This window comes from Mustela nigripes, chromosome 5, assembly GCF_022355385.1.
Source record: "Mustela nigripes isolate SB6536 chromosome 5, MUSNIG.SB6536, whole genome shotgun sequence".
In the NCBI taxonomy this organism is placed as follows: Eukaryota; Metazoa; Chordata; class Mammalia; order Carnivora; family Mustelidae; genus Mustela; species Mustela nigripes.
This window is the reverse complement of record NC_081561.1, coordinates 100,471,560-100,495,580: the sequence shown is the minus strand read 5'-3', so window position 1 is coordinate 100,495,580 and position 24,021 is coordinate 100,471,560. Positions and strand designations below refer to the sequence as shown.

Below are 24,021 nucleotides of genomic sequence, written 5' to 3'. Positions count from 1 at the left end.
TACAATACACATCGAAAATTCACCTGGATCCTTCCCTTTGCCAATTTTATCTGGTGGCTTTGTAGATGGAAAATCTCAATCACTGGAAGGGATTCTAAGACTGAAAAGCACTTCGGCCCCAAAGACTGCGAGAACCCTGGCTCGTCACCTATAGAATTCACTAACTCTGGAGGCTTACCCACTCCAGCCACAGCTCAGAGACATATTCTTTGAAGGAGGAAAGATGGCTCCAGCTTGGTGTTTGGCTCCCTGATATCCGTTTGCACACGCTCCAGCCCAGGTGTGTATCCCTAGCACCGCTGGTTGTCATTAGGGAACAGAACTCCTCTCACCGGTGTCCCAGAACAAACCAGGACAGTCTCAAACCAAAAGAACTTCTAGAGGCTGCTTGCTCCTAGAAGAAGTTCTCTAGCTTTGACTCCAACTAAACATTCTATAGTCTGTCCAGGGTGAAGTTTATTTTTTCTTTATGGATGGAGCATCACAGAAATCCTAATAATAGTAGTTTTCTTGATAAATATTGAATCAGGGCCCAACTGAATTTCAAGTTGAATATCTGCAAGCTAAAGCATCCTAATAGATTGATCTCAAAATAGATGTGAGATGCCCAGTGTGATCTCAGTGTTTCAAGTCTGGTGACTAACACAACGCTCCTTTTCCCCTGGATAGTGGCTAAAGGAGTGCCACTAAGATTTTCTTCTACAGTTTTCCTTTTTTTCAATGTTGTTAATTCTAACTAATCCCCCTTCAGATCGGCACATTTTATTTTATATATGTAAAGCTAAATTCATATGTGTTGGGAAATTTTTAGCACATTGCTGATAACTCGATCCTTTTCCTAGTATTGATACTACATGAAATAAAAAAGAAAAACAGAGCTAAACTGAGTCTAAAATATATAATGTTTGGGATAGATTTTTATTTAAAGAAATTTTAAAAATCAAGAAGAAAAATAGGTCTTCCTTTTTTAATTTGGTTGTGTGCTTGTTTTTACATAAAAGAAAGAGCTAGCAAAAGTAGACAGGAAGCACTTATTTCAAGCAGTTGAGGTCATCATCCTATTGGACTCAGAGGACTGGATTGGATGAGTCCTTTGGACCATTTCCCAGCTCTTTATTACATGGCTCATGTGACAAAAGATACTTCTTCACATATTATTCTTCCACTGACAGTGAGAACATTTTTGAAAAAATGTAAATAATTCTAAAGTGCAACAGATCTCCAATTCTTTATAAGAAACAGATTTTTTTGGACTTGAGATAATTTCATATTTTCCATCCATTTTGGTGTTACTTTCCCAAGGCTTTACTTCTTTTCATTTTAATTCCCCACAAATTCTTTGCTGGAAAATTACATTTTAGCTAAATTACATTTAGCTACAGAGAGGTAGTTAGATGGTGCATGCATAAATTTTATGTTTTAATGATTCTTTCAGCCCTTTGTTAAATCAGAGAAATACGTCTCTATTCAACTGGTATAAAACCAAGGTCAATTTAGTTAAGTTGTAATGTTAAAACAACCCAAAGCATTTTGTATTGAATACTTCTTGCTAACAATACAATTACCTTGTCTTTATTTTACTCCTCAAAACAAACAAACACAAACCAAAAAAACAAAACCCAAAACAAAACAAAACAAAAACCACTCCACCTTATGTTGCCAACCAGAATAATGTGTTGTGGCTTTGAAATAAGGTAGAAGAATCTAGATGGAGGTTTAGCAATAGTGATTGGTAAGCTTCTCAAAGCAATATGGTGCTAAAGAGAATAATTGCCACGTGGTCTGGCTTCCATCTATAGTCTTGCCCTAGCAGGGATTCTGTGGCTATATGTGCATGACCAGGGAGTCATCATAGTCATCATAGTCAACCAAGGGAGTGACCTCATATTACCAGTCCTGATCACTCAAGACTTAACAAATGGTTGTGTTTTATTTCTTTGCTTAAGTTGATTACTTTTCTTCGTCTATTTAGATGTTTGCCCATGTTCTCTCCATTCAATGCTCATTCCTGTCACCTAGCCTACACATATAAAGGATTTCTTCTTCTCAGCAGCACTGGAATTTGTATGTAGGAGGAACTTATCCACAGCGTTCTGCATAGAACCGGGAATGGAGAGTAGCAAACATGTTTTACTTAGTTGTATGTTAACTAAAGGTGGGAATTTATGTGGGAATGCTTAAGATTATGGTGGAGGGTGCTGAAATAAGACCTTACTAGATGATAGATGAGCCAGGAATCAAGATTCCATCCAAGAGAGAATCACGTCACACTTTGAAGTGACACCACGAGGGTAGAACATAAGTAAAGTCTAGTCAAGGAAAAAGGAATGCATGCAGTATGGTTAAAGGGAACCACAGGGTTCCATTAAATACCTTTGAATAGGGCATATCCTTTTGCCAGATATTGATTGCCCATTAATGCTACAGCTGAGTACCACCAGGGGTGATCCATAATTAAGGAGTCCTAAGTTTTAGCAATGAGAAATAGAGATACTTGAGTTTCTCTGTAACATTTTCCTGAGGATCTGTCATGAAATGAATGTGCTCCAGGGTCCTCCGCCACTCCTGGTTACAATGCACAAACTATCGTATGGCTTCCAAGCTGCCTATCCCAAGTCATGCCGCTTAATTGGCAACACAATAGAAAGCTTCCAAGGGAAGAGAGGAATGAAGAGAACATATGTCCTTTCTGTGTCCCTTTTTTGTATGGTTTTCCTTTCGGAGATGCGGAGACTGTGCAGCCTTCCTTTCACTTGGCTGGAAAATTTCTCTTGCAGTGTGTTCGTGTTCACACAGCCGTGGCCTAGAAAGTGAGTCATGTATTCCTACCTGCCTTTCCCTATCTTCTAAGAGGCATGAATATAGGGGACCATGTCTTTGGACTGAAAATCAGAAGAACAAATTACCAGTCCTAGTTCTATTATTTTTTAAATGTGTAACTTCAAACAAGTCACTTTACAACATTAATCTCCATTTATAACATGGAAGAGTTACTAATTCTCTCGTTTTTCAACTTTTTTTTTTTACAAGAATCTTATTTGCAAGTAGAATTTTATTCAAAAACCCTAACAAACAAAACAGATCAAAGTAGATTCACCAAATCTGATGTGTGGAAACATTGGATGTTAATGTGGAACCCTATCCTCTTCTGCTGTTAGCCCCTCTGAGTCACTCAGCTCAGGAGACTGAAAACCCATTTTGAAAGCACAAATCTAGATGAGCCTTTCCAGATCTCTCCACTTGGATGCAGAACATCTAGCTCAATTTCAATTAGTGTGTATAATGTCAGAGAAAGGAAAGTCAGGAAGGAAAAACCTTGAAAAATATAAAAAAGAAAAACATGTTGTTGTTTTTTTTCCCTAAGAGCTTGAGATAGACTTCAGATCTCCATAGGAGTGTTTGTTAAAGAGGCTTGATTTCCATTGTTACATCTCCTGCTCACTGTCTAGTTCGGATCTGTGAGGCTAGCTTTGGAGCAGTGCTGAAGGCAAGGATACTCTCTCCCTCCAGACTTGGGCTTGCCCCAGTGCCCAAGCCCTCCTCCATAGGAGAGACCCATACAAATGAACTTACCCTCACCCCCACCTGACACTCCATCTTGCAGCACCAGCAACTGTCATCCAGAATCCAGTGACCGAAGTCTGGGGTGTCCTTGTGTCGCCACAGGTCCTCTCTATGGACAGCCAAATAAAGGACCAGGAACAATATAAGAAAGCTCCGGCACAAAAAACAAAAAACAACAACCCCCCCCCCAACACACACACAAAAAAAAACCCCAAAAAATACCCAAACAACTTAAAAGATAATAATTACTACCATTTCTTAAGCATTAACTGTATGCCAGGTATTATGCTAAGAGCTTTATTACTATGTACATAATAGCAACGATCCTTAAGCCAGGTGTTATTATCCCCTCTTCACAGGTGAAAAAACTGAGACTCAGAGTTTTTAAAGACACAAATGCAATATCTAGCACCCCACAATGAACCCTGAGCTCCTGCAGTCTCCTTTCCCTGCCCCTGGGTTATGCTTGGGACACCAACCTGCTTAGCTAAGACCCAGAGATTCTGATAGACCCTTGCAGCTCAGGATGACTGAACTCCTGGTCTCTTCCTTGGTGCAGCTGACAAGTTGGTCACAGGGAGACCATCAACCAAATATAGGCCGTTTATTCATAAAATGATCCAATGTTTAAAATACCCCTAGCTGTTTAGAAAATATTTTAGATCGCTGACTATGATGGAAGGTAATTTACATTATGGAAGCAATCATTTAATCACTGCAATTAGACAAATGATTACCTATTCAGCTAATTATCTTTTAATTATGTAATTAAAAAATTAAACATTATATTATTCTAGCCAGTGCTAAATTCTTTTTTTATAATTTCCCAATGAAAAGTATAATTTACTATATGGTACAATGTAATTTCCTACGGGAATTAAGTTTCATCTTATTTTAATTACAGGGTAACTCTTCTCATAACTACCATGACCCATACATAACCTATGAGAGAACTTGACCTTTCAGGAAAATGTAGTTCATAAAGGCAGTCAGGTTTTATCAGACATATTAAGAAAGTGCTGACTTTCCACACAAAAAGGTGATACCATCGACCTAGCAGTTGTTCTCAACTAGCTGCATGTTCCAACTCTCTATGGAGCTAAAACTACAATAACAACAACACAGACCACCTTGTACCCAGAGGTCACACCCAGAGATTCTGATTTAATTGGCCTGAGATGGCACTCACCAGGTTTTTTAAATCTCTCCAGGTGAGATCCTGGTGTGCAGCCCGGGTTGGGAATGAACCACCGAGAAGTAATTTTAGCTTGTGCTCCCATAGCAGTATTTTGTTCGTTGGGAGGGGGAGTTGGGAGGGGCTTGTTAGTAAACAGTCAAGAACCATTAGGGTGGGCAGGGGTGAGCCATAAGGCAGTATTTCAAGGATGAATGCAAAAGAGCCAGACCACCAATCTGACTGAAGATTTATCAGCTAGAGAGAAAGCTGAGACACAGGTTATAGGCCAAGACTCTAGTCAAACTCAGCGGCCAAATACTCCAGTATCATTTTTCAGGGTCTTGTAAAGTGGTCAGATAATTTATCTGCTGTGGGACTTTGTACCTTGGATCCAACAGTGAAAAGTACCTGAGTTAATAGACTCCTTATAAAATTCTTAACCAAAGGAAACCTATGAGTTGATTCAATAGACATTGTTCAGAAAACTGTGATTCCACTCAATTCATTTCAGTATACGAATATATACTTCACACCTGCCAGGCTCGAGATGTGATGATTTCATGATGACAAAGTTCAATGATGGGTAGTTTCTGCCCCAGGGAGTTCACAATCTCGTGGCATCCTATACTTTCTGACATTGCTTGGAAAAAGGGTAGAGGAGGCTTGACTACACTGGGTTCCAATCCTGAGTGAGACAGGCATGGTTAAGAGGCTATCTTCAGCCACCAAAGATGTTTATTTTTTTTCTTTTCTTTTCTTTTTTTTTTGAGAATGAGAGAGAGAGAGCATGCATGTGTGCATGTGTGCATGTGTGGTGGGGCGAGGGGCATAGAGAGAATCTCAAGCAGACCCTACGCTAAACACAGCGCCCCATGTGGGCCTCAATGTCTGACCCTGAGATCATGACCTGGGTCAAAATGAGGAACTGGGGTGCTTAACTGACTGAATTACCCAGGCACACTCAAAGATATTCTATGAGAGAAGTTCAATGATCATAGTATTCCATTTGCTAAACAGTTAAAGTCATCAACCCCAGGAGCCTCAAAAGCATGTGTGTATGAAACCTGAGCACAGAGCTCAAAAGGAGGCATACATGAGTTTGTCCTTTTTTAGAATAGATTTTTGTAGCATATTTCTTTTTACAATGATGCTATTCTTTTTTTTTCTTTTTTAAAATTTATTTACTTTTTATTTTCAGTATAACAGTATTCATTATTTTTGCACCACACCCAGTGCTCCATGCAATCCGTGCCCTCTCTAATACCCACCACCTGGTTCCCCCAACCTCCCACCCCCTGTCCCTTCAAAACCCTCAGGTTGTTTTTCAGAGTCCATAGTGTTTCATTGCTCACCTCCCCTTCCAATTTCCCCCAACTCCCTTCTCCTCTCTAACTCCCCATGTCCTCCATGCTATTTGTTATGCTCCACAAATAAGTGAAACCATATGGTAATTGACTCTCTCTGCTTGACTTATTTCACTCAGCATAATCTCTTCCAGTCCCGTCCATGTTGCTACAAAAGTTGGGTATTCATCCTTTCTGATGGAAGCATAATACTCCATAGTGTATATGGACCACATCTTCCTTATCCATTTGTCCATTGAAGGGCATCTTGGTTCTTTCCACAGTTTGGCGACTGTGGCCATTGCTGCTATACACAATTTTGTAGCATAATTGACATACAATCAACTGCACATATTTGAAAGGTACAATTTGAAAAGTTTGATACTCCTGCAAAACCATCACCACATTTAAGATAATAAACATATCCATCGGGACATTTGGATGGCTCAGTTGGTTAAGCATTTGCCTTTGGCTCAGGTCATGGTCCCAGGGTCCTGGGGTCGAGTCCCAGGTCAGGCTCCTTGTTCAGTGGGAGCCTGCTTCTCCCTCTGCCTGCCACTCCCCCTGCTTGTTCTCTTTCTCTGACAAATAAAATCTTTAGGAAAAAAAAAAATATATATATATATCCATCATCCCCCAAAGTTTCCTCTAATGCCTTCCTCTTCTGAAGCAACCACTTAATTGTTTTCTATCACTACAGATGAGTTTGTTTTTTTAGAACTTTATGTATTTACTGTAACAGTGTTCTTTTTTGTCTAGGTTACCAATCAGCATAATTATTTTGAGATTCACCAATATTGATGGGTGGATGAATAGTTCATTTCTTTTTATTGCTGAATAGTAGTTCCCTATATGTGTAGTTCACGATTTCTTTATTTGTTCACCTGTTGATGGGTACTTTGGATACTACAAATAAAGCCACCTTGAACATTTATGTGTTCATATATACATAGAATTCATACATACATGTTCATATATACAAAGAATATACATTCTGCTTTTGTTGAATGCAGTGATCTATAAATTTCCCTGTATATGTTTTAGTGTCCATTTATTATTAGGATTTCAGACCAGCTAAAAATCTAGTTAAAATTTTTTTGCCATCTCTTTTAGAAAAATGTGATCCAATGATTTACAAGAAATATATATTTGGTCATTCAGATGATATTTGGTCAGCCCTACCCAAGAGGGCTGGTTGCCAGCAGGACCATGTGATTAGCAGGTTGGAACTTTTACTCCTATTCCCTAATTTCTGAGGAGGAGAGAGATATTGGAGGATGAATCAGCCAATGGTCAGTAACTTACTCAATCATGACTATGTAATGAGGCCTCCATAAAAACCAAAGAGAATTTTTTTTTAATCTTTTTTATTTTTTTCTTTTTAAGGTAGCTTCAGTGCATGGGGAACCAGAACACTTCAACAACACTTCAACTTCAAGCCTCCTGCTCTACAAGGACAGAATCTCTTTACTAGGGATCTCACCTTATGTATCATTATCTGGTTGTTGATTCATCTCTTTCTGCCCATCCTTTAATAAACTGATAAATTTAAGTAAGTATTTCCTTGAGTTCTGTGAGCCACTCACACAAATTATTTAAGCCTAAGGAGGAGGTTATTGAGGTAATAGCCTGGGGTCTGCAACTGGCATGCAAAGCACAAGGGGTGCAGTCTTACAGGACTGAATTCTTAACCTGTGGAATCTGATGCTATCTCCAGGTAGATAATAATGTCAGAATTGAGTTGAACCCTTGGGCACTCTGCTGGTATCTGGGAATTGCTTGGTGTTGAGGGGAAAACCCCACTACCACATTAGAATTGGGTCCAGGAACCTAAAAGGAAAAAAAAAAAAAAAAAAGAATTTCTACATTGTTCTATATTGTGAACTCAAGACCCATGGCAGTGTAAGTGCAGAACAATGCATTTTTTTATCCACCATTCTATGCATCCCCCATATTTAATTATGAAGAAAAAGTTAGAGATAAGTGAAAAAAAGTTCTGTAACAGTTTTTTAAAATTTTATTTCATGTTTAATTATTTTTTAAAAAACTTCTTTGGGGAGCCTGGGTGGCTCAGCCAGTTAAGCAGACTCTTGATTTTGGCTCAGGTCATGATCTCAGGGTTTTGAGATCAAGCCCTCCTTAGGCTCTAAGCTCAGTGTGGAATCTGCTTTTTCCTCTCACTCCCCCCTTTACCCCTACCCCTCTGCCCCTACCCCTCTGCCCCTACCCCTGCTTCAGTAGGCTCTCTCTCTCCCTCTCTAAAATAAATAAAATCTTTTAAAAAAATTTCCTCTTGCACAATGAAAGAGTGGAGAATACATTCCAAATTTTATTTTTTATTATTTATTTATTTATTTATTTATTTATTATAAACATATATTTTTATCCCCGGGGGTACAGGTCTGTGAATCACCAGGTTTACACACTTCACAGCACTCACCAAAGCACATACCCTCCCCAATGTCCATAATCCCACCCCCTTCTCCCAAACCCCCTCCCCCCAGCAACCCTCAGTTTGTTTTGTGAGATTAAGAGTCACTTATGGTTTGTCTCCCTCCCAATCCCATCTTGTTTCATTTATTCTTCTCGTACCCACTTAAGCCCCCATGTTGCATCACCACTTCCCCCGTGATTCTAATTTTCTTTGTGATTTTTTCCCTCTCTCTCTCTCTCTCTTCTTTTTTAAGAAAGAGCATAAATTTTACAATCAAAAGAAAAGTTAAAAGCATTTTAAAGAAAAAGTCCTATGACACATGAATATGGGTTCATTAATTTTGAAATTATGTTGAAATCATTCTTAACCGTATTCTTCACACAATTTTAAAAATATTACAAATGTTGGAAGATGGTCAACTTCATCCCAAAACACAAATTCGTAATCAGAAAAGGCAAAGATTATGCAAATTATTCTTGGCTCTCAGGTGTGATTTTCAAAGCTGGAATCAGAATCTACAACAGCTAGGAAGCCCATTATAAGACACATCTCATATAATGTTAGAGTATCCCCCCACATTCCAACTCAGGGCTGACAGTCCCTTTAGCACTCTGGCCCAGCTATGCCTAAGGTGGAAAGACCAGAGTTGTTTTTACCAACATCACCCTACTCTTCCCCTTCCTTTCCCTAAACTCAGGAACTGATCCAGATTACCCTGTCACCACTATCAGCTCCAAACTGCTCTCCCTAATTTGTACCCCACTTAACTCTGCTTAGCTCTCTTTGGATTGTCAATATGAACTCAAACTGACCTTTTGGTTGTGATCCAACACTTCATTAAGAAGTAGTTTTCAGTAACTGCCCCTTGGTTCCAGACACCAAGATCCCTGATCAAATGGCATCCATCCCAAGCCCCACTGCAGTTTCTACCTCAAAACCCATCCCAAGCCTGCCTTATCCCCACAGAGATGTCAGACATCTAACCCAACACAACTCTATGACTGAGAACTCACTATCTCTAAAGGCATACCTTCCTGTTTAGACAGTTCTGCTTATTAGAAAATTAGTTGGGATGTGGAGTTAGATCTGTCTTGCAGTGGCTTCTACCCACTAGGCCTACTTCTTCATTTTGGGTCCAAGCAAGTCTAGTTCCTCCTCCACATGACAATGACCCAAGAATGTGAGGAGCCCTACTTGGTTTTCTCTTCTATCTAATACTGTAGATATTTTCAAGCACTCCTTATAAGACATACTTTTAAGATTTTTCCACCTTCCTGTTCTTCCCTAGAACATGATCCATTGGTTGATAGTAGGGGTAGCCAACTCAAGCATTTTTGAGAGTTTGTGTGAAAATGTAAATAAGTGAACTTAGGGCTAGAGAGTACAGCCCTGTTCTAAAGCTGACAGCCATGACTGGGCACTAAGTGATCATTGCAAGGGGGTAGGTGGGATCAGATTTGCCAGATCTCACCATTTTTTAAGGAAACCTGAAAATCAAGATCATATGAAATTTCTTAGTTTTAAAAATATTGACAATGTTTCATTTTTTAGCTACCACCCTCCCAATCCCTACTATTCTCCGTCTCCTAAGACCAAAGATCTAGCCTGTGGTCACCAGTTTGAGGCTTCTAATCTAAAGGCCTTTGTAAAGAGAGGCAGCCAGAACAAACTTAAGACCTTAGGGATGGTCTGAGCAGTACAGAGTAGAGGTATTCTAGGCCAGTGGTTCTCAACCCAAGTTGAGAGGGGTGGTACATTAGAACCCCAACCAAAAAGGCTTATTGGAACCTTGGGAAAAGGGGGCTCAGCCATATGTATTTTGAACAATACCCCCAGGTGATTCTAATGTCTCCTGCTCCCAGCTAAAAACCATTATTCTATTTTTTGTTCTCAATCCTATTCACTTTTTCTCAAAGATGACTGCACACTGGAATCACCCAGGGAGTTTTACTGATGCCTAGCCCCCCACCCCAAGATTTTGACTTAATTAGTATGGAGTGGAAGGAGCAATAAAAATTCCCCAGCTGATTATCATGGGCAGTAAAGTTTGAGAATCACTATTCTAGACACTATTCTTCAATTCAGTCAGTCTAAATCATCCTACCTCTTTTTTGCACCCACTTCATGCTGTTGACTTATATTAAGTTAATTATCAACTAGTTCCTATAAGTTTTTTCTTTCTACAATAAATTTCTAAGTCACATTTTCCCATCATGTACTTTACTACTAAAACTTTAATCCATTCAAACTTTTATTTTATTGGATAGAAACGGTAGCTGTAGTCATTCAAGATTTCTCACATCCTAATTTTTTTATGTTACATATTTTCTATTCCTCTCAGTTTCTCATAGTTCAAACATTTAAGGAGGTATCTTTTATCTAAGACATTAATTGAAAAGCTGAATATAATGGAGAGTCTAGCTTCTCTCATCTAGGATCCTCTCTCTAGGTTGACATTGGACATTAATCAGTGCATTTGGATGTACTCATTCAAATAGTTTTAGTCTGCCTAATTTTACTTTTATCCAGACCATATTTATCCATTTTCCATAAGGGATTTATAGAAAATGAGCCCTCTTCCTGACTTTTTTTAAATTTAAATTCAATTAATTAATATAATATATTGTTTGTTTCAGGAGTACAAGTCTGTGACTTATCAGTCTTATATAATACCCAGTGCTCAATACAACACATACCCTCCCCAATGTCCATCACCCAGTCACCCCATCCCTCCACCACCCTCCCCTCTAGCAACCCTCAGTTTGTTTCCTATGATTAAAGAGTCTCTTATGGTTTGTCTCCCTCTCTGGTTTCATCTTGTTTCATTTTTTCTTCTCTTCTCCTAAGATCATCTGCCTTGTTTCTTAAATTTCACATATGAGTGAGAGCATATGATAATTGTCTTTCTCTGATTGACTTATTTCGCTTAGCATAATACCCTCTAGTTCCATCCATCTTCCTGACTTTTTAATAGTTCCTTGTTGGTCTCCTTTATGGGTTACTCCTTCTCTGCTCATCACTCAGAAATGTTGGATTTCCTGATGGTTCCACTGGGATCCCTGCTTTCCTAATGTACATGCTTTTCTAATATATTTTCAATCACTAGTTGTACACATGGCTGACTAGTCCCATCTTCCCCCTAAGCTTCAGGATGTAACTGTTTGCTAGAAATCTCCAAATAGATAACCTACAAGTTCTTCCCATCAACCATCCCAGGTTCAGAACTGGTTCATCATCTCTCCCATGCCCAAACTTGATTCTCTTTTTAATTTTCCCATATCAGCTACTGACACGTGATTTATCTAGGTACCATACCAGAAATCTATGAATTATTCTTGATTTATCATCCTTTTGCATCATTAAATCAAACATCCCTAAAGTATGCCTGTCTCACATCTTATATTTCTCATATATGTTCCTCTTTTCAATCCATACCACTACTACCCTAGTCCAGACACTAACCTCTTCTTGACTGGATTCTATTGGTGTCACCTAAGGCGGGCTCCTGGATTCCTTTTTTTTTTTTTTTTTTTTTTTTTTTTTAATTTACTTGACAGACAGAGATCACAAGTAGGCAGAGAGGCAGGCAGAGAGAGGAGGAAGCAGGCTCCCTGCTGAGCAGAGAGCCCGATGCGGGGCTTGATCCCAGGACCCTGAGATCATAACCCGAACTGAAGGCAGAGGCTTTAACCCACTCAGCCACTCAGGTGCCCCATCCCGGATTCCTGTTTTGACTTACATCATTGCCAAAGAGGTTCACCTAATTTGCAAATCTGACAATTTTATTCTAGCAACTAAAATGCTTCAGTACTTCTCTTTTGCTTCTATAATAAAGTTCAGGTTCATCCAACTTGGCAAAAATTCCTTCTCTGAACTTGGCCTCAACCTCCCCTGCCATTTTTCACTGTGCACTTTATAACAGTATCACGTTGAGTCTTATTTTCTCACTAAATATACTACCTTTTTCCCTGTACCACTGCTGAAACAGATCCGTTTGGAATATCTTACTTCACCAAGGAGCTCATTCCCACTCATTCTTTAGTTTCAACTTGCACTTTGTCTTCTTTAGGTTCGTAAACTCCCTGCTCAGAGATCTCCCTTCATTCTGAACACACCCTTCTCATAGAAAGTACAACTTTATTTTGAATTATTCCTTTTTAGATATGTCTCCTCTACCCAACAGATATTTATAGTCACATTCCCAGTGCTTAGCAATATAGTAAATACTCTAGAAATGGTGGTTGAATTATTAGTGAACATGAGGTGTTCAAAATAAACAGCATTTCTCTGATCTATATAGCTAGTAAACCCGGTTGCTTTCCCCACCCCAATATTGTTTTATTAGACAGTTAGCATTCAAGCCCTAGTTCCCATGCTTCTTTACCTAGAGCAGGGATCAGCAAATTTTTTTCTACAAAAGGACACATAGTAAATACAGCAAATTTTACACTTAGTAAAAATGGGCTTTCACAGGCCCTATGGTATCTATTGTAAATTCTCAAAAAATGCTCTAATAGCACAAAAGTAGTCATAAAAAAAGGGGGCATAGCTTTGTTGAGGTAAAACTTTATTGAAAAAAATAAGCAATGGGATGAATTTGGACTGTGGGTCCTAATACGCCCTCTCCTGACCTAAAAGCTTCCAAACCAACTCTTTAAAATCCAACATCTCTCCCCCACAGGAGGCCTGCATACTACCACCATTTTTCTAGTGAGCTCAAAAATTCCAGCACATTTTGTGAGTACTCACCATTTGTTGGATTGCTAAAGATAGCTTTTGCCATCATTGCCAGTAAGGCTGCAGGACAAAGATATTGCTGTGTGGGGTTAAGGAACATAAACATTGATTCACAAAGAGAGGTCACTGAGGATGAAGTGGAACTTGTGATCACCCTCATGGAGAACCTAAGCCAGAACAAGATCACAGACTGCTTCTGGAAGATACAGAATGACATGAAGGATGGAAATTACATGCAGGTCCTGGCTCATGGCCTGGAAAATAAGCTCTATAAACACCTGGAACAACTGAAGAAGATTCAGGTGCCATCCTGAGGCCTTCATGCCTAAGGCCAACACACCAAGACCACTTTGGCAGTGGCCACATCATAGATGTGACCCATAAGTACATACACACACACACACACTCACACACACCCCACACAGGCCTGTGGGCCTTGTCTATCAGTAAATAGCTTATAGACCTTTTAAAAATCCAAGATCAAGTCACTGACATTGATTATGAAAAACTTCTCTTCCACTTTTTTTTTTTTTTTAAGATTTCTATTTATTTACTTGACAGACACAGATCACAATGATCCTGAGAGGCAGGCCGAGAGAGAGGAGGAAGCAGGCTCCCTGTGGAGCAGAGATCCCAATATGGGGCTCAATCCCAGGACTCTGGGATTATGATTTGAGCCAAAGGCAGAGGCTTTAACCCACTGAGCCACCCGGGGAACCCCTCCCTTCCACTTTTTAAAAGTAGAGACAGTACTTATGCATCTCCAGTAAACTAGAATTTCTACCATTCTTTATATTTCTACTTTCCGGTTGGATCAGCAATGTAATTTGGACATTTTTCACGAAACATTGGGATGCAATTTACTAGAATTAAGAGACTATTTAAAGTAAATAAGTTCTTCCACCTTGGGCTTCCCTTTCTTTTGCTAATGTGTCTCTCCTCTTGCCAGTAAGAAGACAGAAGTAAAACTGAGCTTTAATAGCATAGTTTTTTTCTATTTCAACAATAGATCACTGCTGCCTTTATGCCACCCAATGGGCCTACTGCCTCTTTGTTCCTTTTTTTAATTCAAACTTCAAAAGTTATAATTATTGCTTCCCACATTTTTGCAAACCTTAACTCATTTTGATCTCTAGGGTGTTGGTAGCCTTATGTACTTGATCTTGGTCATGTACCTTTTCTTGCAAAAAGATTGGACCCTTTTACTTCAGTGGGACAGCGGACTACAGAGAATTGCAATCTGGAAATAGGGTTTTCAGGTATAAGGAAAAGTATTCAGCGGTAGCAGATGAGGGAGGAGTCCAATTCACCAGGATTTGGTATCTATAGAATGTTCCATTAAGGCAAGGTTTGTTGTTTTGTTTTGTTCTATTTTTGTTCACCATTATAGTCCCAGGTCCTAGAATAATGCCTGACACTCAATAAATACTTGTTGTATTAATGAAAATAGTTATCAATGGAAAGAGCAACATTCAGGTGAAAGAGAAAAGTAGCCATGGTATTTGAAACCACCTCATCAGGGATCCTAACAGGTAGGGAGAATCTTATTATGCAGATTTGGGACAGGTGCCTTGAGCAGACAGCACCAAGCAAGTCTGTTGGCCAGTAGCAGAGCTTCCACACTGCCAAAGAATTCAGGATAGAAATGTAGACTGTGGGAAAGAGGAGTCCTACAAAGCACAGAAGGGTTCTTACAAGCATGCTGTACCTGGCAGTTTACTCACAATGGGCTTCAGGTCAGAGGTAGTAGCAAGCCCAGCTTTTTACATGTGGGCCATGTCACTGGGGTAGCAAACTTGTCGATGCAAATTTTCAGAGATGCAAAAGCTCTTTAAATTCCTTTACGTCTGGCCTGCCTCCTGATTCTAACTTCAAAATTTGAAATAGAATTCCCTAAAAACCTATTAATCAGAATTTCTCTTTAAAACAAAAGCAGAAGTAAAAGCTCTTTGAGAACTTTTCCTGAAATCCCATTTGCACCTGAACAGAGCACCCATACAGTGTGTGTCAAATGAACCCATTAAGTACGGCTTCAAAGATGTAGCTAGCAGCTAACATACCTAACATCTCTGTAGAGTAACCCATGGCCAGTGAAATTTTGAAGCTTGGGGAGCAGGTAGAGTGGGACCTGGTGATTCTTTAGAGTGAAATTCTAATATCTGTATTTCTTAAGTTTTCCATTTGCTAAGTGATTGCTTTTAAGTGAGGGTATCTAGAATATAAATACAAAAAATAAGGAAAGAGTTTCAGCAGGCAAAATAACTAGTCATGTATCATATTGCCTTGCAATTGGCCAAGACCATTTCTTGAGTTAGTTTCTAACTCAATGACTACTAGGAGCCAATAAAAATTTGTTAGAAGGGTGAATCAACAAATGAATAAAGTAGCTGGTCAATTAAAATAATTCCACCTTATTTTAGTTCAATTAATTTGTGTCAGGGTTGGTGCATTAGTGTAACTCAAGGTCTTCACTGAAAGGTGTTTTGGTGCTCATTTCACTCAAGGGCATAATTTGTGGTGGGGTCCCTTCCCAGGGTACAGCAGAAGGCTGCTAAAAAGAGCAGGTATAAGTGTGGTTTTCCATCAACTTACAAAGTTGTTTTTCTCTATCATATTTTTAAAAAGCTTTGAGCAAGACTCTTGAGAAATCTCTTAAAAAATAATATATTTTGTATCAAGCATAAAATAGTTGAGGAATTTTCAGTATACAAAAACAATAAAAACATAAAATAACAAAAATCTACTGTAAATTGTATAATGCTTTTAAGTCTATAACTTTTTAATCAAAAATGTATACAGATATTTGTAAAAAACTAATTGCATATATATAAGCGATATGCCATGGGTAAGACTGTAGACTCTGAAATTCAATGGCCTGGGTTTGACTACTATCCATCTGCTAGCTTTGTGATCTTAAGCAATTTACTAAACATCTCTGAGACTGAGTTTCCTCATCTATAAAACAGTAGTAGCCACTATATAAAATTCATAGCTTTTGTGTAAAGATTTAATTAATTAATTAATTAATTACTTTTTAAATAGGCTCCAAATCCAGTGTGGAGCCCAACACAGAACTTGAACTCACAACCCTGAGATAAAGACCTGAGTTGAAATCAAGAGTTGCATGTTTAACCGACTGAGCCACCCAGGTGCCCGATATATTTGTGAAGATTAGATGAGATGATATATACAATGCGTTTAGCACAGTGCAGGATATAAAGCACAATAACCATTAATTAATGTTATTTTTTCAGTTACAAACATACTTGATGTAAATATTGATTCACATTTTTGTGGGGCAATTCAATGACTTCTTGGGCATCTGAATCCCACAGGTCAGAAAACACTGCACTAAAACAGGAACTGCAACATCAGGAGACTTTAGAAAAAAATAATAGAGCTGTCTTGGCTACTGAAGGAACTCAAACTTAACACTTGGAAGACTCTGGGAGAGCATTTTCTCCTCAGGAGGTGTGGCTGACAAGTGGAGCAGCCCCAGGAAGGGGCTGTCCCCAGGAACAAAGAGCAAATACCATGAACTGGTTTCATTCCTGGGAGCTGGGCACTCCTGATGACAAGAGCTCTGTCAAGACATTTAGTAATGGTCTGTCCCAGGGATGCTGCTGACTATACACACCAAGGAGGGTGGTTTACAGAAGGATGATGATGAGTCCAAAGATTGGGGGTTTTCTAACCCTACCTTCCTATCATGGCCTCTCACTTGCAAAGCAGAACATCAGCTCTGATTCTCCATGCAACATCCAATGGAGGCATGAAAATCTTATGCTTTGTCAATATATGCTCTTTGAGGAGGGTCAATAATCATTTCCACCAAGGAAGTTGAAGGCCAGAAACTGGACAAGGAAACCAGGTTAGAGGTTTGATCTAGAATCTGGTCTTTAGGCTTCTAGGGGATTAGTCAAGTGTTTGACCTACAATAGATGTGAGAGTTCCATTTTCAAAAACTCTGTAAAAATAGTAATGATGATGCCACTGCTCATTCACATTTACATGCACCCACTGCATCACTTTTATTATAATAATATCTTAGCAATAACTAATGAGAACAGTCTAGATGATATTAAATAATATAAACTTTTCACCAAGAATGGGAAAAAGATTACTCAATTCAAATCCCTGTCTACCATCATATAGCTTTTTTCTGAAGCTCAATTTTGTTATCTGAAAATGAAGCAATAGACGCCAGGGTTCTCAAGGTCATTTTCAGCTCTAACATTCTCTGACTAGACCACACTAGGATAAGGTCACAGGTATGAAAGGTCAAGACTTGCTATCTCTGTTTCCTTTTATGCCTTTGGAATCTCTTCTACTTCACCTTCTTGTGTTTCTTCTATGCTTCAACAGCGCCCAACACCAAGGCTTCTCCCACCCTCCATATTGGTAACTTACTAAGGATTTTAGATTGTGGGACAAAACTCCATTTCCAGATCATTAGAGAGATCATATACTTTGACAGTTTGGAATGGCTCAAGCTTCACTTAGCACAGTTACTTTGAAACTGGCTACACACACTTTCATAATGCCCTTGCAACACTTGAAAGTTTTCCTAAAACAATACTAGCCCATAAGCAACAATTTTCTTCTTTTGACCAAGAAGGTTTGTCTTATTTTTAACAAATGATTGCTTTCAAGTCTAATTATACCTTTCCTATTTACAACTTTATTCCTTAATAAGAATTCCTTAAAAGAAAGCATTTCTTAAACACTTCTTTAGTTTTGGGGACCACTTGTTTAGTCCTTTCATTTCTTTTCTTCTAGATTCAGTACTGTTTTTCCCAATAAAGTTACTAGTAGGTATAGGAATCAATTATTATATAAATTATTTCATATATTATTGTTTGATATTAAACATATGTCTATTTTTAAACATCACAAACTGAACTTGGGGCTTTTGGGGCACACGAATATCACTCTCACATGGCAAGGTAGAGGTTATGATTGGAAACACAGCAATGGAAGTGTATTGTGTGTTCCCTCCCCCCAAAACAACACTATACATTGAAATCACACAGTAATTCTGACCTTAGAAGGAGTATCATAGTTTTCTTAAAAGATCAGAATGATGGTCACTTGCAAGTGGATTAGATATGTTCATACTGGAATCAGAGATTATAGTTAGGATAAATGGGTTGAAGTTAAAGTCATATTTTTTAAGCATAACTAATATTTTCATTAACTGTTTTATGGAAGCTGCTTTATGGGCTCTTCAAACATAAGGGATTAGGATTTGGATTTGATGACCTTCAACTGTGAGGTTCTTTTATTCTACTCCAGAATGATTTGAAGGTGATGATGAATTCTGTTAGTGTTTGGTGAATTGTTTAATACCTTGATTTTAGAGTGTAACATAAATAGGTTTTCTGATATAAGAGTCTGAGCCTCAAGGAAATAATGTATTTAAATGAATTCTTAAACCAAATAACAAGTAGGTATTTAGTCTATGTGATTTCATCTTAAGATTTTTTTGTCAACATAAACACACAGCTTGATACTTAAAGTAAATATGGTTTTGTTCGCATGTTGCTTAAGAAATTGAAAACAGGGTAAGGTTTAGCTTCAGATCTGAATTTGTGTAAGGTACATTATTCAGCAACACAAAGATCTGACTAAAGTGCCTAGAGCTGTTCACAGGTGGGCTGGAAAGACCAGTTCCTCTTAGTTTCTTATTTCAAAAACTGTGCTATAAAAACTCAGCTTCTTGGATACACGTTCTCTAAACGATAGAGAGCTTGAAATAGAGTCCGCTGTTAACCTATTCCAATTTGAGGTCCTGTTCTGTGAGTTAGTATATCTCCTAGACATTAAAATAATAGACTGACATTACTAATTATGTAAACAACACAAATCTTAAAATAGAACCTAAATACACAAAAATTGTGTAAACATTAAGATACCAAGAGTCAATATTCCCATCACTTCCTCCATGGAACTCAGGTGATCACCAAAGGCTTACAGGGAATTTCTGGCGTTCAATTTTTTTGACCTCCCCAAACAGTATTTTCACACAGTCTAACCTGATATGAAGTGGGAATACAAGCAGCAGGTGAATAATTCAAACTAGTTGCTCAGAGCACATTTTTCCACGTGGAGAAAATCATCATAGGATTGGACACAGCTTCTAGACACAACATGATCTTTTCAGATCATGACCGAAAGGGGGAAAAATAGAGGTTGAAAGAAACAGTAGTTTGAGTATCACCTGGGAAGGAGACAAATCAGGTATGTGACAGAGCTGAGCCTCAACAGCAGGTTGCTCTGATGTAGACAATGATTCCATGATGTGTCTTGTAAAAGGAGGTGGGGCAGACCCTAAATGCAATATTCTGACAGCTCATGCCAAAGACTTCAAAATCTGGGAGAACCATAAGCAACAGAAGTAAAAGGTCTTCCCAAGGCTATTAAATCAAAGCAAAGTGATGACCATTGAGGTTAGTAGGAATGCTATTTAACTTACATGTCACTTTTATTGTTACTTTGAATCTTAAGCTAACATAACTTTATTGTAAGGTTTCTGTAAGAATTAAGTGAAATCATGTACTTATAGGACCTTGCATTCAGTCACTGCTATAAAGTATCAGTTCGCTTCACACTCTCTCCTGGCTTCTCAGGGTTTGATCACAGATCTTGTTAAGTGAGGGAGAAGTCTTAAAGTACAGCCTAGAATGATCACTTGAACAGCCACTAGCAGGTCTGTGTCCAAGGGTACCATTCAAATGTAAAGACTGTAACACTCTTCTTTAGGATACCATGAAAGTGTTTGTTCGCTCCCCTCCTTTCTCAACCAACATAAATTCTCAACAACAGTAACTTGGCTTCCACCCAGCACTGATCTAAACTGGTATGATGAATGTCACCAATGACCTCCTCGGTTTCAAATTCAATGTAAACTTTGGAGTGCTGTAACACTGGCTTCTTCTTGGTGTCCTCTCTTCCCTCGCTCTTCTGCTGCTTCTCTTTCCTGGTTGATTTCTTCCTCCTTCCATCTTCCTTTTTTCTGGCTTCCCTTTTAAATGCCAATGCTCCCAGAGCTCTTAGCTCATTTTCATGAGTTTCTCCACAGTTTTCTCCAAACTCAGGACTTCCACTTCTACCTATATATATTCCTATCACCAGTATCACCATTTAGGTTGTATGCTCCAGCCTCTGGCCTGTAAATCCAACTGCCAAATGAGTAGATCCACTAGAGTGTCCTAAAGACACCTCAAAGTAAACATGGTTCTTAACTCCCCAACCCACTGTGTTCCCATGGCATTCTGCTGATGACTTACCTTTGCATTTATCACACCATACTGCTGGAGTTTAAAGAATACATTATTATTTTATTGAAGACGGTACTGTTTTTTGTTCAAATTAGAACTCCTGCCTCAAAGCACTGGCACACAGTAGGAATATATACTAAATATGAGTAATCAAGTACAGGTCTGATGCCTTTAATCTGACACAGAGCATCTCCATTCTGAATGGAGTGTTTTTTTCTTTTCTTGACTCCTTGGCAGGTCTGGGTTATGTTTTGGTTACTGGCTTGCTTTGTTTTCAACTTTCTGATCGTTGCTGGGTGATTTCCTTGGAACCCCCTTCTGGTTGCTATGCTTCACACACTCTGAGATTTCCACTTGCAGCTAAATGGTCACATTTTTTATCAGCTTCTTGAATGGAACAGGGTCTCAGAGAAGCTCAATTGCAATAACACATGTATTTGTGGGCTCTACCCCGTAGAGAAGGAGTTCGGAAGGAGTCTTCTTACCTCTCTCCAGAGTCACCCATCATGTCGTATTTCACCATCTGCTTCCTCAGAAAGGATTTTTCTTTCTCACTGTTTAACACTCTAGTGTGAATATATATTCCAATAGTAATAAATCTATAAACTTAAAAAATTAAGAGGTTTGTTAACTTCAAAATAAAGGTTTTTCTAACTTCTGTGGGATAAAGTCTTTTTGTTGTTTTTCTTTTGAACTTTAAAACAGATATTCTATAACTGAACTTCTGTTTGTCTACCTGTTTTTAATGGAAACCTTCTACTGAAATCAGAACTGGGGAGAGACATCCAAATTATTTGCTTATAGTACAGCAATTATTGCTATTATTATTATTATTATACAATAATCATTATTATATATAATATAATTATAATAATAAGTATTATATATAATATATCATATATTATATTATATAATAAAATAATATAAAATAAATATAATAATATATGTTATATTATTATATATTATTATAAAGCAATTATTGTTTATAGTATTATGTTATATATAGATTATGTTATGGTAAACCTTCTTTATCTAGAAATGTTGGGGACTATGATATTCTGATTAATTGAATACTGTAGTGAATCCATCCAAAAGTATTTCTAAATGCTTTCTCAACCCCGTTCTAAACATCAAGAGAAAATCAAAAGAATTTTAAAATACATTTGGGGGTGAAAATCTAAGACAGATGTAATAATTTGTGAACAACTTAAAACAATAGTAGTAAACCAGATAAATCCTTAAATAGGCTCCTGAAATGGGCAAAAATACTACTATATCCCACAAGTCAATTTATTCTCCCATTCTCCAACATGAGTATTCAAGATTTCTTCATTCTCCTCAAAAAATTCAGATTCAAGGGCGCCTGGGTGGCTCAGTGGGTTAAAGCCTCTGCCTTGGGCTCAGGTCATGATCCCAGGGTCCTGGGATTGAGCCCCGCATGGGGCTCTCTGCTCGGCCAGGAGCCTGCATCCTCCTCACTCTCTCCCTGCCTCTCTGCCAACTTGTGATCTCTGCCTGTCAAATAAATAAATAAAATCTTTAAAAAAAAAAAAAAAATTCAGATTCAATGCTGTGGCCACCACTGCTGCCACTCCTAACTTCACTTCACTCCTTCCCACCTTCCCTGCTGTCATGGTCCTTTCTCACTTTTCAAGGCTCTTTCTTTAACTCTCTTCTGCCTCCCTCTTCACTTCTGTTTAAATTTAGATGTTTATTGGGGCACCTGGGTGGCTCAGTGGGTTAAGCCTCTGCCTTTGGCTAAGATCATGATCTCAGGGTCCTGGGATTGAGCCCCATATTGGGCTCTCTGCTCAGCAGGGAGCCTGCTTCCCTCCCTCTCTGCCTGCCTCTCTGCCTGCTTGTGATCTCTGTCTGTCAAATAAATAAATAAAATCTTAAGAAAAAAAAAACTTTAGATGTTTATTTATTTATTTTTAAAATCTTAATTTATTTGTCAGAGAGAGAGAGAGAGAGACTGAGTGAGCACAGGCATTCAGAGTGGCAGAGGGAGAAGCAGATGTTTAAATTTAGATGTTTAAATTTAGATGTAATTCCCATACTATAAAATTAACTATTTTAAAGCATAAAATTCAGTGGTTGTTAGTATATTTATGAAGTTGCTAAAGTATCACTGCTAATTCCAGAACTTTTCCATCACCCCAAAAAACATCTTACACCCCTCAGCAGTCATTTTTCATCCTTCTTTCCTTCAGCTCCTGGCAACCATTAATTTATTTTGTGTCTCTATGGATTTGCCCATTATGGAAATATAAATGGAAACATGCAATAGATAGCCTTTTGTGTCTGGTGTCTTTCACTCAGTTCATCCATGTGGTATCACTACTTCAAGGTTCTTCCCTATGGTGGCATGTATCAGTACTTCAACCTCTTTCTGGCTGAAAAATACTCCATTGTATGGATATACCACACATTGTTTATCCATCGATAACTCCTGATCGATATTTGGGATGCTTTCACCTTTTGGTGAAATGAATACTCATGTACAACTTTTTCTATGAACGTGAGTTTTTAGTTCTCCTGGGTATAGTTCCAGGGGTAAATCACATTGTAACACTATATTTAACCTTTTGGGGAACTGCAAATAGTATCCAAAGTGGCTGAGCCATTTTATCTTCACACCAGCAGTGTAAGAGATTTCCAATTTCTCCAAATACTCACTAACACTTGCTTTTTTTATTACTATAGCCATCCTAATGGCTGTGAAGTAGTATCTCATTGTGATTTTGATTTGTATTTTCCTAAGGACTAATGATGATGAGTATCTTTTCATATGCTTTTTGGCCATTCATATTTCTACTTTGGAGAAATGTCCCGTCAAATCTTTTGCCTCTTTCTAATTATTGCTGAGTGAAAAATTTTTTATATATATATTCTGGATACTAGATCCTTGTCAGATTAATGATAAGAAAATATTTTCTCCCATACTGTGGGTGTATTTTCACTTTTGATAGTTGCTTTGATGCAAAAAAAAAAAAAAAAAACAACTTTCTAATTTTTTTTAAAGATCTTATTTTTAAGTAATCTCTAGACCCAGCGTGGGGCTCAAACTCACAACACTGATATTACTAGCCATCAGGAAAATACAAATCAAAACTACAATGAGATACCACCTTACACCAGTTAAATGGCAAAAATTAACAAGACAGAAGACAACCAATGTTGGCAAGGATTTGGAGAAGGGGGAGCCCTCTTACACTGTTGGTAGGAATACGAGGTGGTACAGCCACTCTGGAACACAGTATGGAGATTCCTCAAGATGTTAAAAACAAAGTTATCTTACAACCCAGCAATTGCACTGTTTGGTATTTATGCCAAAGATACAGATATAGTGAAAAGAAGGGGCACCTGCACCCCAGTGTTCATAGCAGCAATGTCCACAGTAGCCAAACTGTGGAAGGAGCCTAGAGGTTCTTCAACAGATGAATGGATAAAGAAGATGTGGTACATATATACAGTGGAATATCA

General features: G+C 38.3%; 1 long non-coding RNA gene across 1 annotated transcript in view; it reads right to left on the bottom strand.

The window, feature by feature from the left end:
- The window catches only part of LOC132018253 (uncharacterized), a 139,695-nt gene that overhangs the window by 90,626 nt on the left and 25,048 nt on the right, over positions 1-24,021 (bottom strand). Inside the window, exon 2 of the long non-coding RNA XR_009404485.1 lies at positions 3,574-3,673. This is a non-coding gene — a long non-coding RNA (uncharacterized LOC132018253). The remainder of the gene's footprint in view (positions 1-3,573; positions 3,674-24,021) is intronic.